Raw genomic sequence first — 14,606 nt, 5'->3', positions numbered from 1 at the left:
GGGTCGTTGTTTTGCCACATCATGCAAGATTAGTTCACAGCAGAGCAGAAACGCTCATTATTACTATTAGACGTGGCCGCTCAAGACTCAACCTCCTAATTGAATCAAGTCTTTCGTAACAAGGCAACAAGAAAAACAGCTTAGTCCATGATAGACACTTAATCATCATCCTCATCATCATCATCATCATCATCGCTGTAACTGTTTTAAATAAGTATCTGTCTCATTACATATTTCTTCTGTTTTTGTCACACTGAACATTTTCTAATCACTAGATAAAAATAACTTTAAAATCAAAGATAATCTGAGTAAACACTAAATGCAGTTTTGTAATTATGAATTATTTTGAAATGGTTCCATAAAAGAGTCCAAAACCTCTGCTGACCAAAAACAACACAAATATTATTCCCATATTCACCACAAACATCTTGATGGACTTAAGGACTTCTGGGAAAATATTCCGTGGACAGAATGGAAAAAAAAGTAGAGTTTTTTTAGGAATGTGTGTTAGCTCTAAAACAACCTCAACAGTCAAACATGGTGGTGGTAGTGTGATGGTCTGGATTGTTCGTTCCTTCAGGAACTGGATGTAATGGTTGTAAATCCAGCATGAAGCAGCAGTGGAAAAAGACTTTACTCTGCAGGTCGGTCTAGCCACGCTCCAATCACAGGCGATGTCGGCTCAGTAACAGGAATCGTTTAAAACGATTTCTGAATCAACTTTGTTTTAGACTCGGACTTGTCTTTGACGCATGAGCAGATAGAGGTTCTTACAGCCATAATGTGCAACTTTTTCACATTTTTAAATCAGTTTCTTGAGCCGGTATGAGCCTAAAATTACCCTTAACAGGGTTAATGAAGTGTCACTCAGACCCCCACCAGCCTCTGTTACCAGAATATCTCACTTGCAACTTCAGAGTGCCAGTCAGGTCCCTGTCGGCTGTAGTAAAATGGAGCTGACATGTCTGGGTCTGCTTCCAGCACGTTTCTTGTATGTTTTAGATCACGAACACAGCTGACTTGTGTTTTTAGTGATGAACCGCTCCTGTTGAAACTAATGAAGGCTGAGGAGACATTTCAGCAGGCCTTAAAGACAAACACACGAGGAGATGCATTTCACTTTTGGTTTCATTGAGCAGACACTAGGGGGTGCTAAAAACAAGCTGGATGGCAGACTGCCCTGCTGAGTGATTTCTGTAGCGGTGACCACGTTCCATTTTTCGTCCAACAGCATGCAGAGACAGTTTGAAAGACACCTGTTGATTCTGCCCCATGGCTGAGCTCTGGGTTGTTGCCAGACTATATTTTATAGTCTTTATATATATATATATATATATATATATATATATATATATATATATATATATATATATATATATATATATATATATATATATATATATATATATACAGTATATATGGATAGATCATCCGAGATCAAGCTAGTCACGGTTTGCACCATGGCTCCATTCCATCAATCAGTGCGAAGCTATAAGGCGCTAAATATTGGTGTTTTCTGCAGAGCCAGAAAACTCCTCAGTCTTCACTCATTTTTACGGTCAGATCTCTAAAACTAACAATTCTAGGTTTATGAAACTCTCACATCACAAGGTAGACCAGTTGTGCTAAATAAGGATACATGTGTTATAAATGTTAAACTCAATGAAGTTGGTGAAATCGTAGCATGAAAATCAAATCTGCCATATTTGAACATGTGCCCTGAACAAGGAAAATAAATAATGAATATTTTTAGGTAAAATCTGTTGTTTTTTAGACATAATCTTAATAATAACAATTATGATGTTGAATATTAGTTTTAAAATAAGATTTCTCTGGGAAATGGAGGAGGACCGCTATTGTGTCAGCAAATCTCACCAACAGTGATGATGATGATGAACAGGAAGAAGATGACCTTGATGCAGAACCTAAAATATAAAATATTATTAAATATTGTACTAATTTATCCCTTTGATGCATGAATTATGAAATCTTCAACCATGATTTTTTAACATTTTTTTTTTTCATTTGTCTTTAGGTGTGAATGAAACAAATTTCAAAAAGAATATTTTTGTAAAATTTTATAATTTACAAATAATTTATTACGTGTCCACTTCAGTGGGCAGTGGGCATTCTGAGCATGAAATATGTTGGCTTGGCTTACTGAAGTCCGAATGGAGGGGCTCAAATGCAATAAAGTCTTCAAGAGCTGTGCTTAATAGCAAAACCAAATAAATAACAATTTTGAGTACCTGTCCACTGTAGTGACCATTATGCACCAAAGGGCTATATTTGATCACAAATGTGACAATTGTTCAATAACTTTTCAAAATATCCCACAATAATCTGCAGTTATAAAAATATTTTATATTATTTAATAAATGAGATATATTATGTATCGTTGAATGTTCTAAAATTAGCTAGATTATTCTAGTGTCTTATAATTATCTTTCTTATTCAAAAACAATGTTTATTTTATTTGTTCATGTTATTTTATTTTGGGATTTCTTTTACCAGAACAGGGCCAACATCCATGTTTGATCACTTTGTTTTCTCTGACTTTCTGCGTGAAAATAAAAATTTTAGAAAACTGTAACAACAGAAATGCACTTTGATTATTTACCACAATAACACCCTGAAATTTAAAAAATTAAAATCATTACATGAGTGCCCTATAAAGGGTTGACATGTTTGACGGTTTCTACCACAGTCTAATGAATGACACTGATTAATAATAAAACAGCTTAATAAATAATAGAATTTTTATTTGCATTATAATTTTTACTCAACATGATAGTTAGTGATTTGTGTGATGGGTGTTTTTGTGTGTATCTACAAGTTGAGGGTGCCTCACATGTGGGTGTGCAGAGTTAAGCTTTGGGAAAACTGTCAGCAGAAATCTGCATGTGCGGAATTTTAATCCCGTATGGCAGCAGCATGAATTATTCATTCAACAGTTCTTATTTAAAAATATCCATCTTTCACTCCAACACCTTTATAGTCCAATTATCCGAGTCTCAAGGTGGTCTTAATAACTGATGGCCTGACTCGCGCACGATGATGGAGAAATTATTTTTCTCAACAAAAAAAATAATAACTTAATCATGTTTTATTCTTTTTGGCTTGATGATGATGAACAAAAAGCTGTTAGTGTTATAAATTATTCAGCAGGTCATGAAAGTTAAATAAACTTCACTTTGCTGTTGGAGGATTGTGTTTGTGTCAAATAATTGGTATTTATGTTCAAATAAAATAGCAGGTGAGCTATTTAGGTGTTAAGTGGCTCGTGAATCCTTCAGTAGATAAAAACTCTGAAGATCCTTTAAAAGATACTCAAGGCTCAGAGTTTGACAACTTCTCGCTATCTTTTAAATACTAAATAATTTACACCGCTAGGAGAACTCAGAGACATTCAGGACACAGAAAAGTTTTGAGAAAGAGCTGCAGCATTCCACTCTATGCATTACATGTATAAAGAAAATTCCAGAATTATTCCGTGTTTTATGATCATTTTGTCTTTTTAGTTTAGCTCCTTTATGAGTCGCACACCTCTGATTGTTTGCAGGTGAACTTAACATTAGATCACTTTAGCAAATATGACAGGTTCACCCTGAGTTGTACAGCTTATTGTGTCACAGTGTGCTCATTAGGGTCACGCTGGAGAGTGGAGTACAGCAGAGCCGGCGCACGAGTCACATTAGATCCGTAGTTTATTTACAAAGATTCATCCGTGTAGTTTTCAGAGAAAATATCATTTCTATAGCACCTCTCAAGATAAAAATCACATCTGCTGCAGGACATCGCTGCAAAGGAGAAACATCTCAGAAGTGGAAGGAGAAATCAACAAATTCACCACATTTATGCCTCAAAGTGAGTGCTAAAATAAGCACCTGCACACATAAATGCACGAATCGTCCATTGTTCACTGATGGGAAGAGATTCACCCAAATTCAGAGGGTTTGTTTCCTTTTTTAAGGTTTCTGTGATGAATAATAAATAGTGCCTAAAAGAAATCTCTCTTGCTCGAAAACACAGCAAAGCGATAACCGAAAGAGGCGTGAAATTCATAGACACAACGAAAAACAGAGATCAAAGGCATGGTCTGATAAACAATCGGTCACAGCAGAGCGAAGAAAGGCTTCACCGTGCAGAGGAATTTAGTGGAACTAACAAAAATAATTATTTATGTATCCTTCACAGAAGTTCATGCAGAATACATAATGCAGAACATGCACGCTCCCGCTCGATCAGCTGTGCTCGTGCACGCGTTCAGGGCACACGCCCTCCGCTCATGCATGTGCATACACTCGCTTGGGAAGAAGCAGTGAGTGCCAAATTAATTCACTACTCACCTAATTAACTCTTTTCTGCAACACATAATTTCTAGACTGTAGTGGAGATGTTTTACAGAGGAGCAGAGTTGAGACACAAATGCAAAGACAGCGAAACGAGCGGTCCTTCACGTTCCTTCATGACGACATCCTCCTCTCAACGAGGAAGAGGGATTTATTAAGCAGTCCATGAGAAGGTGGTGACGACTAGAGTAGCTGGTGTGGGCCTAAGCCACTAGTCTACGTTAGAGTTTCAGGTCCACGAGTCTGTTTAGGCTAATTAAATCCAAACTATGTGTGGTAACAGTGCTCTCAAAAAGATGTGGCAGCGAGAAGCATCCAACTAAACGGTTAACAGAGGAGGAAAATGGGAGGAGAGTGATGAAATGGGATCAGATCTGTCTATCAGTCTGTCTATCTACAACCTGTTTGATACACCTGACGACCACAGCAAGGCTCAGTCCACAGATCAGCACCCTGCTAATGCCCCCCTGACCGTCTGGCACAGGGATCAGGATGAACGGATCAGGATGAACGCAGCAGGAGACGAGAGGAAAAAAAATGTCAGGATGTGAGCGAAGGTGGGAGGAAAGCATGCAGAAGCAGTGGGATCGATGCTTAAAAATATCTGGGATTTTGTTTGAGGCGCGTGTGGGATGGGAAGGAGCAGAAGCAGCAACAGAACTAATGACTCCTGATGGACTCACAGATGGAAAATTAGCACTAATTAGCCATGAAATGAGGACAATCAGCTCAAAACTCAGAATGCAACAAAATTAATATCTGAAAATAAATAACTGAGGCAGAACATCGATATTTTTAGGGAAGAAAGAAAAATCACAAGACTGACGGGGAATTTATTCACTGATTTACACCCGGAGCTGGACTTTATTTGTATTTGCAACAGGTTGCAAGCAGATCTTTAATGAACCATAAGGAGGACAATGTGGTCACATGACATACAGACAAAAACAATAGATATTTAAAAGACAACAATTAAAAATGTGTTCACCATGATGAGATGGAGGAAGCATGGAGGGGAAGAAACAATGCGAGACCAGAATCGACCCACTGATCACTCTCTTTTAGGCATAGTTTAGTGTGCGAGTGCATGTGTGTGTTAATGTGTGTTTTATGTTTACGTAAAGCACACACAAATACACACAGACAGACAGATAGACAGACACTAAACAATAGTTAACCTACCTAGAGTAACAATAAAGAATCCCGCAAGAGTGTGATGCAAAGAAAATGGGTGTGGAGGGACCAAAAGAGAAGGAAAAGGGAAAAATAGAGTCATTCATGAGGAGTTTTTCTAGTTGTCTTTGAAGAAAATTCATCCAAGTTCAAATAACATCAGATTCAAAACAGAAAAAGGTGGAAGATGAGCGATGATGAACTGAAAAGAGGCGATTAGACATGAAACGGAGAAGGAGGTTGACAGGAATGATATGGTTTGGTGAATGGGGGGGGGGGGGGGCTCAGGAGGGAGAGAAAAGGACAAATATCAAATCAAAACTCCTCTTTTGTCTTTTCTCTCACTCATAAATATAAGAAATTATACACCACATAGATGGAGAAATAGATGAGGAGGCAAATGATGGAGAGAGAGACTATATGAAAAGATGAAGCACCTCCCAGCACCGCGATGAGGAATAGGAAAAATATAAAACGAAAGAAAAAATTGAATACTCCAAAGCCTTCCGTTTTTGCTCTGTTTAGTGAGGCGAGGAGAGGGGGGAGGCTTTCAGTTATATCCCTCTCTCTCTCTCTCTCTCTCTCTTTCTCTCTCTCTCTCTCTTCAACTGGTCTTCTGTTGTCTTCTGTCCTCCTGAAAGCAGGACGCTGCCTTCCTCTCAGATGAGCTGTACTCTTTTGCAAACACAGCTGTTAGACATGGCACTGCATGGCTGGAGATGCGGAGCCCAAACACGCTTCTGGCGGGCGTAGTGAGCGCGCGTAACACAATTCGAGCTGCTCTCTCCAGCTCTGCTCCCTCCCCTCTGGAGGAGGGAGCAAGAGACACACAGAGGGAGGAGAGGAGAAAGGGAGATGTGGAGGTGGACCCCTCTGTAGGGTAGAGACAAGCTGCTGTAGAGAGAATACTTTCTATAATGCAGCCAGTGGCTCCCTCTGTTGTTTCACTGCTGTCAGAAACACACATAAAAACGAGCAGCTGAGGGGAAAGGATAGGAAAACTCAGAGGAGATAACAAAAGAGAGAAATGGTCACAAATCTGAATTTGAAGTTGCAATTATGTGAAACCTTCAACTTTAACGTCCCACCCACGGGGCAAAACACATTACATTCATGTGATCATGCTGTGTTTCTGTAATAATCCTATTTATTTGAACTATTTGTATATTCTGCACCTTGTCAGTCAGCAGAGTTTGAAATTTTATTTTACTTTCCAGCATTCATGATCATTAACAGAAACAAACAAAATATTAAGCTACCGACATGTTGTTTTGTTAATACAGGTCTGAATACTGCTTTGTACCATGAATATACACTGCCCAGCCAAAACAATGAAGGCACCATTTGGATTTAACTAACTAGGTACTATTCTCCAATTGGAAAATTACTGCATGAGCGATTCTCTTTCAACTGGCAACAAGTTATTTAAACCCAACTGGTGCAATGGGTTGCTTCTGTTTGAGAAGGGTCAGATCATTGGCATGCATCGAGCAGAGAAAACATCTAGGAGACTGCAGAAACTACTAAAATTGGGTTTAGAATTGTGGAAGCCAATCAGTGCTCCCGTATATAAGAATAGGAAATTACCTGCTGTATGTGTTTGGCCGGAAAGGGTAATTGGTTTTGACCGCTTTGTTTCACTTTTGTTGCGCCTTTGTTATGTGCTGTCAAAGCATGCCATTTATTCAACATTCACATGGGAAGAAATGAATGGAGAAATTAAACAGATATGCATCTCCTAAAAGCAATGGACAGTGCTTATTCCATCCAAAGCAACTTAGCACGTCAGCCATTATTCTGGTCACAAACACACCAGTGGCTTAAAGCATTGGCTTAGCCTCTACAATCAAGTCAAAACCAATTCACCTGCTGTGCATGAGAGGAGCGTCGGCAGGGAAGTGATCGCTCAGGAAAGCAGCAGCGTGTGATCAGTGTGGGGGATCCACATGGAGCGGTGCCTGCGCAAAGGTCCACAGGAGAGAATCGCTGCCTAAAGGCTTGCCGGTGAGGTCGCTGCACCCCAGAGGCTTGCTGCACCGGAGAGGCTCGCTGCGCCTGGGAGGGTCGCTGCGTTGGAGAGACTTACTGCGCTAGAGGGGATCGCTCCGCCCGGAGAGGCTGCTGTGCCCATAGAGGATCGCTGCGCTGGATAGGCTGCTGCGTCCGGAGAGGATCGCTGCACTGGAGAGGCCGGCTGCGCTGGAGAGGATCGCTGCTGCATCTGGAGAGGATTGCTGCGCTGGAGAGGCCTGCTGATCTTGAGAGACCTACTGTGCTGGAGAGGATTGCTCCGCCCGAAGAGGATCGCTGCGCCCGGAGAGGCTAGCTGTACTGGTGAAGTTTGGTGCGTAAAGGCTCGCCAAAGAGGTTCATTGCATTAAGACTTGTTGGAGGGAACTCTGAAGAGCTGCAGCAGTTGGATTCTGAAGAGCAGTCAATGGTGTGGTTTGTGTTGCGCTACACCCAGTAAAGCGGCCAAATATGCACTGGTTGCCGTTTGAAGTAAATCGCACAGAGACATGATTAACTCAGAACTGAAGACTTTCTTCTTTTCTCTGTTTTGGCAGGTTTTGGGCGTACTGTTGACTATGGAAAGTTGTGTTGCGCACACGGACAGTAACACAAAAATGAACAAACATGAACATGAGACTGCCTCAAGTCAGACTGAAACTCAAATGGGTATAAGAGTTGTTAAACTTTCTGTAAAAGCACTTGCTGCAAGGCTTGAAAAGTTACAAAATTTTAGGAAGTCTAAATTAAACAAGGCTGGTGATTTAAGAGAAAGGGTTACACTAACCCTAACCCTCAGAACAAAAGAAGAAAAAGAAGAAGAAAATATAATTTCTATAGCGCCTCTCAAGATAAAAATCACGAGGCGCTTCACAAAAACAAAAATGTAAAAATATAAAAAAGAAAAAGGAAAAAAAATATATTTAAAGCCTCCCACCCCCTAGCCGGCCGAGCCCGGAACCCAGCGACCCGGGACCCTGGAGCGGCCACCCATACCGGGGACCCGGCAGAGCCCAGGGACCCAGATGCCACCAGGCAACTACCGGGATTGATCAGGTAGACGCCAAAAATCTTAAACCCCCTGACCTGGGAGCCACGAACACTCAGGCAGACCAAGGCACCACACTCCACACCAGGTGTGGCAGGGAGAGGGGAGACGAAGATGTATAGCATCAAAAGAAGTCTCACGAGAGGGGAGGAGTCAAAGGCCCCACCTGACATATACAGTAATACACAAACACAGTCCCACACTCCCTCCCTCATGCTCACACATACACATACAACCTAAGACTTACAAAAATGCACGCCGGACACCCACTCAAGCTCCCCATACACACCCTATTCACTCTGGTCCCAGTACTGCTGCAAATGGGGTACAACCGTTACCGGTTCCCAGAGTTCGACCCTTTCTGCTGGGGTGCTGATGAGCAGGCTCCCCTGCCCAACGCTGAGCAAAGCAACCCCAGACCCCAACCAGACGGCCAGATCCCCCTCCTAGCCTCCAGCCCCGGGAAGCCAAGCAACAACAGAGGTGTGCTAAGACCCCTAGTCTCCCTCCGCCTGCTCCAATAAAGTATTAGTGCGTGTTGATGAGGTGTATTCCATGGCTGTGGTGAGCGAGCAGTGCGGGCATCGTCTGGCCTATGCCAGCTGATGCCACCACACCACCCCACTTGCACCCACCTCCCTCTGTGTCTAAGTGCAGTTTAAAATTAGAAGTGGGCACCGGCACTCGGAATGAGGCTGAAGAATCCCCTTGCCAACTGCCGTTGAATGTGCTCACTCCCAAGGCCCTAAGTGTGTGTTTGCGTGGAATGTCGTTGGTGGAAGTGTTTAAGGTGCAAATAAAATTGGGGGGCAGGTTGCCACGGGAATGTGGAAATGGGGTCCATACCAGCACCCCCTGACCTGTCCAACCCCCCAAGGTCCTATGTGCATGTTTGTGTGATGATGTGAGGGAGCAGGAGGAAAAAACATGTGGGAATTGGGAGGAATGGCTGGTTGGCGTAAGCCCTCCAGGGAGTCAGATCACCCACTGGCCCCAATAGGCACCTCCATTGCCAAAATGCCACCCAGGGCATGGAGACACCAGCCCATCTTGCCAGGGCCCAAAGCAGCAGCATTGCAGAGCCTTACAGAGTCCGAAGGCACAAACCCAGCCCCACCCCAGCAGAATATCTACTCCCATCCCTGCATTTGCACAACTTCCAGAATATATGAGACATAGGACATCCAGGTGAGGTTCGGTCCTCCCCTTCCTGGACATCCCCCTCCCCTGTGATGGGACAGCAGAGGAGCAAAGGACTACCATAGGCCTCTGAGCCTGGGCCAGGCACTGCCCCATGTTCCCGTCTTCTTCCCGGCAGCATACATGTCAGGATCCAAGCCCCAAGGCCACGCCCAGATCACCACACGGGGCCGGCCATCCCCACACCCCGAGCCCCCAGGCCTCCAGCCAGACCTGCTCAGGAGCAATGCAGCTGTCAGGCAGCGACCCATGGCCACCGTTAAGACCGCCAAGGGGCCCCACTCACAAATGCCAGTAGTCCACCCCCCGAGGCAAACCAAGCACCTCCAGAGGGGAGCAACGGCCCCCCAGTCCCAGAGACCCCCAGTGAACCCACCTCCAGGGAACATCTGGATACTCCAAACTCAGACCCCCCCCCACCACCACCACCACCACCACCACCACCACCACCAACATCATCCCGCAGGACAATATCAACGGTCCCCCATCATCGCTATGTGATGGAACCGATCAAAGGAGCCCAGAGAGATTGATCTGAAGTGCAAGCAGAGGCTAAATCAAGTGCAATATGATCTATCAAAAGATTTCTATACTGGTTAATGCAGAGAGTTTCTCTATTTTTCCAATTCAAGAGGATAGTTTTCTTAGCGATGCATATGGCAGTCAGAACCACATGAACTAAAGATGTTTCAGTCGGGACATCGTCCAGGTTTCCCAGTAAACAAAGAGAGGGGGAAGTTGGGATATGACATTTCAGACATTTTGACAGATCCTCACATACTCTACCCCAAAATTCCTGGACAGGTGGGCAGGACCACAGTGCATGAATCTAATTGTCAGGAATGTTGTTTGTGCAGTGTGTACAGGTGTCAGATGACACAAACCCCATCTTGAACATCCGATGACCTGTATAGTGTACTCTGTGTAGAATTTTGTACTGAATTAATTGTAAATTGGGGTGTCTGATCATTTTAAAAGTTTTTAAACAAGTTTGGGACCAGAAGTTCTGGTCAAAGCTAACTGGTAGATCCACCTCCCATTTTTCAACAGGGATTGCAATTTTATCGTCTATTTTGGACAGTGTCTTATATACTTTAGACAGTAGTTTGAGGGGTTTGAGATTATAAAAGTCAAATACCCTTGGTGGTGTTTGTAATTCTATTTTATTGAGCTTAAATTTTTGTTTGACTACAGATTTAATTTGGTGATATTCTAAAAAGCTATTCTTATCCATTCCAAATTGGGAGACTATTTCATTAAATGGGATGAAGTCCAATCCTTCATACATGTGTTCCAGGTATAGGATTCCTTTTTTTTCCAGTCCGGAAGGTTCATCATTTTGTTATTTTGCAAAATGTCAGGATTATTCCAGATAGGTGTGCGTCTGCATGGTACTAGTGAAGACTCTGTCATTTTAAGATACTCCCACCATGCTATCCGAGAGGTGCTGATATTAATACTTTTGAAGCTTTCATGTTTTCTTATGCTTGAGCTAATAAATGGTAAGTCTGAAAGCTCTATCGTATTGCAAAGTGTCTGTTCTATATCTAACCAGGACTCATCTAGTGGGTTATCTTGCAATCATCTTGGTATATATTGCAGCCTGTTGGCTAAGAAATAAAAATAAAAGTTGGGTAAATCCAGTCCTCCTCTGTCTTTGGTCTTCTGAAGCGTTTTTAAGCTAATTCGTGGAGGTTTATCCTGCCAAAGGAATTTGGTAATTGAGGAGTCCAGAGACTTAAACCAGTCAGCTGGTGTTTGTTTGGGATCATCGAGAATAAGTAATTTATTCTGGGTAAGACCATCATTTTAATTGTAGCAACTCTCCCCATGAGTGATATTGGTAAGGATTTCCATCTTGCAAGATCATCTTCCACTTTCCTTAAAAGTGGGATGTAGTTTAGTTTGGTTAGATCTGCTAACTTGGGAGAGACATTAATTCCCAGGTATGTGATATTCCCTGACTGCAATTGTGTATTAAGCAAATTGACAAATGAGAAATTAATTGGTAAAACTGTGGATTTTAACCAGTTTATAGAGTAATCTGAAACTCTTGAAAAAGAGTTTATCAGTTCTATTGCTTGGGAGAGAGAGGATTGAGAATTCTGGAGAAAGAGTAAAACATTATCTGCATAAAGACTGATCTTATGTTCTATTTTCCTACACTTTATCCCTTTAATATATGTTGTTTGCCTAATTGCTGCTGCTAGTGGTTCGATAAAGATAGCAAATAGTAAGGGGGAGAGCGGGCATCCCTGCCTGGTCCCCTTCTGAAGACAGAAGCTAGCTGATATTTGGTCATTTGTCCTGACACGTGCTGTTGGTGAACTGTATATTGTTTGTAGCCAGTTTATGAAGAAGTTCCCAAAACTAAATGTATGTAAAGTTGCAAATAAGAACTTCCAGTTAACTCTATCAAAAGCCTTTTCTGCATCTAGAGATAATATACTAGTTTCTATGTTTCTACTGTAAGAGAAATCTATTAAATTAAGTAATCTATGCGAGTTTGTGGATGACTGTCTACCCTTAATGAAACCAGTTTGATCAGGGTGTATTATGAAGGGGGTTACCTTCTCTAATCTTTTTACCAGGGCTTTACAAATTATTTTGAGATCAACATTAATAAGAGAAATTGTGTGATAGCTGGTAGGAAATGAAGGGTCTTTGCCTGGTTTTAACAAGAGACTAATATTGGCTGAATTCATGTTTGGCTGTAATCTGCTGCTCTCTTCGATTTCCCTCAACATTCTGAAAAATGTTGGAGCCAGAATGATCCAGAATTATTTGTAGAACTCTACTGGGAACCCGTCTGGACCTGAAGCTTTCCTATTAGTGATGGATTTAAGGGCTTCCTGGAGCTCCGCTGATGTTAGTGGTGAGTCCAGGACTGTAGCTTGGCTGTCTGATAATTTAGGAAGTGTTATCCTGTCAAGGAACTCATTGATCTCGTAATCTGATGGGTTTATCTGTGGTGAGTACAAAGTTTGGTAAAAGTCTCTGAAGGTGTTGTTTATTCTTTCAGGGTCATTAACTATATTCCCGGTTGAGTCTTTAACAGCAGATATGGTAGATTTCTCTTTATTTATTTTTAATTGGCTAGCTAAGAATTTACCTGATTTATTACTATGTTCGAAGTTTTCTATTCGTAGTCTTTGTGCTAAAAATTGTGTCTTTTTGTCAATAATTCCAAGAAGTTCTAATTTAGCTTTACGTAATTTGCTCAGTAACTCTTCTTCTGTGGATGCCTCTAAAGACTTAATGATTTCCTCTAACTCCTGAATATGTTTGTTTTCTGTTTTTTCTTATGTGATGAGAAAGAGATTATTTTACCTCTCATCACTGCCTTTCCTGCCTCCCAGAGAATAGATGCTGATGTTCCAGGCAGGTCATTATGTTCTAAATATAAAGCCCACTCCTTTTTAAAAAAATCAATAAAACCTTCGTCTTTAAGCAGTGATGTATTAAACCTCCAGTTTTTTCTTGGTGGGATTGTCTTCTTGTTTACCAGAGTTACAGAAACTGGAGCATGGTCGCTGACAGCTATGGGGTGTATCTTGGTGTCTGAAATGTCAGCCAACAATGAGCTGCTGACTAGAAAATAATCCAAACGTGAATGAGAGTGATGGACGTGTGAGAAAAAAGTATACTCTCTACGGTTGGGATGAAGAGATCGCCATGCATCACAAAGCCCATAATCACTCATGTACTGTTTAACTATATTAGTGGATTGCCAATTGCACTGAGTCCCAGCTGTACTGAGCCTGACTGTTAAAGTTTCCATCCAAAAATTAAAATCACCTCCAAGTATAAGTGGACAGTCCAAGTGTTCGGAGAGTACAGAGAAAAAATTGTGAAAGAATGGAGGGTCATCAATATTTGGACAGTAAATGCTGACGATAAATAAGCTTTGGTTTTGTATAGATTTTAACATTATAAATCTACCCTCTGGATCTGAAATTGTGTCCAATGCTGTGAAATTGATGTTTTTGTGTATTAAAATAGCTACACCCCTTTGCCTAGAGTTATAGCATGCAGAGAACATGCTGGGAAACTCAGGTGTTTTAAGATAATCTGCAGATGTGGCAGATTTATGAGTCTCTTGTAATAATATTACGTCTGCTTGCACTCTTTTTATATGATGAACATTTTTTTATCTCTTCTCTCTAGAGCCAGCTCCAGGTACGTTCCATGAGACAAACCTTAGTGCACCCATAGATGTGTGTGTGAGTAGCTATAATATGACGCCTTCATGTGTATGATAAAATAAGTAATTAAACGCATACATTAATCTTATAGTAAATAATAGAGAGTAAATAATAAGGACATTATTATAATCATTATTATCATTTGCAACATTAAATATAATAACAATAATAGTAGGAAAAAGACCAATAATAATACTTTTTTTATTATTTTTTTCCTACAACATTAATATAAAAATATTAATGCTGATAATGATAAAGTATAAATAAATAATAATAATAAACAAAACAATAATAATAATAATAACAAGACAAGCCCAACAGTGTTTTGATTGTGCAATGAAACGCCTATAGGCTACTTATCTGTGTGTCTGCATATGGAGTCTATATGTATGTGTGTCAGTGTGTGTGTGTGTGTGTGTGTGTGTGTGTGTGTGTGTGCGTGCGTGCGTGCGTGTGTGTGTGTGTGTGCGCGCGCGCGCACGCAAGTTATGTGCTGCAGTGTGGAAAGGGAAAAAAATTGTGCCATGCAGATGTAAAGACCCAGAAGCAGATAAAAAAGGGAAAGAAAGGAATTATAAAGGTTAAAAAGAGGAAAAAAGAAGAAAGAAAAGAAAAAGT

General features: G+C 41.3%; 1 protein-coding gene across 7 annotated transcripts in view; it reads right to left on the bottom strand.

The window, feature by feature from the left end:
• The window catches only part of grin2bb (glutamate receptor, ionotropic, N-methyl D-aspartate 2B, genome duplicate b), a 222,365-nt gene that overhangs the window by 198,897 nt on the left and 8,862 nt on the right, over positions 1-14,606 (bottom strand). Inside the window, exons 1-2 of one of the 7 annotated variants that reach the window (XM_070553747.1) lie at positions 5,963-9,080; positions 4,350-5,530 (exon numbers count right to left, since the gene is read on the bottom strand). The exons of 4 other annotated variants lie outside the window; for them this stretch is intronic. The gene's annotated coding sequence lies outside the window, so the exon portion shown is untranslated. 2 more of the 7 variants (XM_070553748.1, XM_070553749.1) reach the window with 2 other exon arrangements.

This window comes from Nothobranchius furzeri, chromosome 7 (assembly GCF_043380555.1).
Source record: "Nothobranchius furzeri strain GRZ-AD chromosome 7, NfurGRZ-RIMD1, whole genome shotgun sequence".
Classification (NCBI taxonomy): domain Eukaryota; kingdom Metazoa; phylum Chordata; class Actinopteri; order Cyprinodontiformes; family Nothobranchiidae; genus Nothobranchius; species Nothobranchius furzeri.
The sequence above is the reverse complement of the archived record's forward strand: the minus strand, read 5'-3'. Positions and strand labels throughout refer to the sequence as shown.